This window comes from Scyliorhinus canicula, chromosome 4 (genome assembly GCF_902713615.1).
Source record: "Scyliorhinus canicula chromosome 4, sScyCan1.1, whole genome shotgun sequence".
In the NCBI taxonomy this organism is placed as follows: Eukaryota; Metazoa; Chordata; class Chondrichthyes; order Carcharhiniformes; family Scyliorhinidae; genus Scyliorhinus; species Scyliorhinus canicula.
Window position 1 is genome coordinate 154154347 of NC_052149.1, and position 3112 is coordinate 154157458.

Here is a 3112-nt window from a genome sequence, read left to right on the forward strand (position 1 = left end):
GACATACAGAAACAATCTCATCTAATAAACACACACAAACACAATTTCATACACACAACGTATACAATCATTTCCTAAACACACACTATCTTACAGAAAAAGCCCACACAAATACAATCTCACCCAAAACACACACACAAACACTATCTCAACCAATACCCACACACAGACACAATCACACAAAACATATTGGTGTGTGTGTTTTGGGTGAGATACACAATCTCGCCCAAAACACGCACAAATAAACATACACAATCCCACTCAAAACACCCATGCAAATAAACTTACTCAATCTCACCCAAAATACACTTACAAATAAACACACACTATCTCACACAAAACACATACACAATCGGCATGGTGGCACAGTGGTCAGCACTGCTGCCTCACAGTGCCAGGGACCAGAGTTCAATTCCAGCCTTAGTTGACTGTCTGTGTGGAGTTTGCACATTCTCTCCATCTGTGTGTGTGTTTCTTCCGGGTGCTCCGGTTTCTTCCCACAGCCCAAAGATGTGCAAGTTGGGTGGATTGGCCATTCTAAATTGCCCCTTAGCGTGCAAAGGTTAGATGGGGTTATGGGGATAGGGTGGGGCCATGCGCCTAGATAGGGTGCTCTTTCGGAGGTTGGGTGCAGACCGAATGGGCCGTATGGCCTTCTTCTGCACTGTAGGGATTCTATAATTCTATGAATCTTAACCAAAAAAACTCATGCACATATAAACACAATCTCATCCAAAACACTCGCACAGACACAATCAATTGGCCAAATCTTATAAAAATTTGGCCAAATGTCGGTTCCGGTGTGACTTGTGTGAATCCCATCAGCACCGCTGGCAGGAAATCTCACGGAGTACAGAGTCTCTTAACCAATTTTTTTTAACCATGCAAATCACACTGTACTCATGGTGGCCTCCTGCTGATTCACCCGCCCTGGGGTAACTTAATTTTTGCAATCAGTGGTGAGCTCCATATAAACACTCCCCAGCACTTGGTCCAGATCCATTTGAGGGGATGAACAGCACAGAAAGTACAACATTTCTCAGAGGGAACCCTGACCAGACTCCTGGATGGAGTACAGCAGAGGTGGGATGTGCTCTATCCACGTCCATCCAGCAAAGCCACCTCCCAGCCGGGATGGCAGTGGTAGCCCTAGTCAGTGCCAGCTCACTGCAGGCGAGGATAGGGGAGCAGTGCCTCAAAAAGATGAATGACCTCTTTCATGTTGCTCGGGTATGTCTGCCATCTCCAGTATTTTGCTGCACCCCCTCAGAAACCCCTCACACCTCCAAGGTCATCTCATTGCGGCTGGTTTAGTACAGGGCTAAATAGCTGGCTTTTAAAGCAGACCAAGGCAGGCCAGCAGCGCTGGTTCAATTCCCGTACCAGCCTCCCCAGACAGGCGCCGGAATGTGGCGACTAGGGGCTTTTCACAGTAACTTCATTTGAAGCCTACTTGTGGCAATAAGCGATTTTCATTTCATTTCTTACCCAGCCACCTTGCGAATTGCAAACGTCTATCACAAAGTCCTCGTTCAGGCGTCACGTGGCACAGTGGTTAGGGCAGCATGGTAGCACAAGTGGCTAGCATTGTGGCTTCACAACGCCTGGGTCCCAGGTTCAATTCCCCGCTGGGTCACTGTCTGTGAGGATTCTGCACGTTCTCTCCGTATCTGCGTGGGTTTCCTCCGGGTGCTCCGGTTTCCTCCAACAGTCCAAAGACGTGTAGGTTAGGTGGATTGGTCATGCTGAATTGCCCTCAGTGTCCAAAACGGTTATGAGGGGTTATTGGATTATGGGGATAGGCTAGAAGTGAGGGTTTAAGTGGGTCGGTGCAGACTAAATGGGCCGAATGGTCTGCTTTTGCACTGTATGTTCTATGCTGCCAACGGCGCTGAGGACCTGGGTTCGAATCCCAGCCCTGGGTCACTGTCCGTGTGGAGTTTGCCCATTTTCCCCATTTCTGCATGGGTCTCACCCCCATAACCCAAAGATGTGCAGGGTAGGTGGGTTGGCCTCGCTAAATTGCCCCTTAATTGGAAATCTCTACATTTATAAAAGTAAAAAAAAAATGAACTCCTCGTCCACCCATCCCCAATCACCGGGATCTCCCCCGGTATCTAATCTTCATCTCACATTCCTACTCTCACTCAAGTTCCATGCGTGCCTCGCCTCATCACCATCTGAAGTGGCAGGACTCCCACCTACATTCTCCCTCTCTGTCTCATTGCAGGACAAATGTCAGCATAACAGGTGCGAGTGGACATAGTGGGCAGCACGGTGGTGCAGTGGTTAGCACAGCTGCCTCATGGCGCCGAGGTCTGTTGCTCTGTTTATCTGGTTCTAGATATGGTCGCCTTCCTTAATCCTAATTATGTTTGCTCTAGAGTCGGCAGGTATCTTTCGACACCGCCACAAGGTTCAAACCCGAATACTGATCAAAGAACCAATACACCAGTTAGTTAGTTCAAAGTCAATACTATTTATTTACATACACAGTAATATCTACTCATGCACAAAATACCATAAACTAAACTATCTCTAACGGTAACGTCTATACTTAACATCGGGTGCCCACTAAGTCAGAGGAACAATGGCCGTTGTTTGGCTCTGAGGCTGTTGGGTACGAAGAGGTAACAGGCTGATGGCGAGCGTTGACCTTGGACTTACTTGCTTCTGGTGCAGCTCGTGGACTCTCCACTTTGAGAACCGGGTCCAAGAGAGCGATTCTCTCTTGGGGGCTTCTTCTTATACCCAAATGGGGCTTCGCCCATTTTTGGGTGGGCCTTGAACTTGGCCCCAATTAATTGGACCGTATCTTGATCATCGGTATTGATCTCGACCAATAAAGGGGTGGGTGCCCTGATGGCTGGGCGTGTCTTTGGTGGCCGTTGGCCTTGCTTTGTTTGTGTCTTTCTGGTGCTGGGGTGTCTGCCTTAGTAACTTGTCTGTTATTCCTTTGTTCCCGGAGATGGGCCATCAATATGCTAATTGACCTCCAGTTTCAGTCTTGTCTGGGAGTTGCCTTCTCAATACGCAAACAGGCTCTGTGCCTGCCTGCTTTTTTAGCACTGTCCATGTTTCCCTATAATCTTTGCAAACATCCATTTTGTAT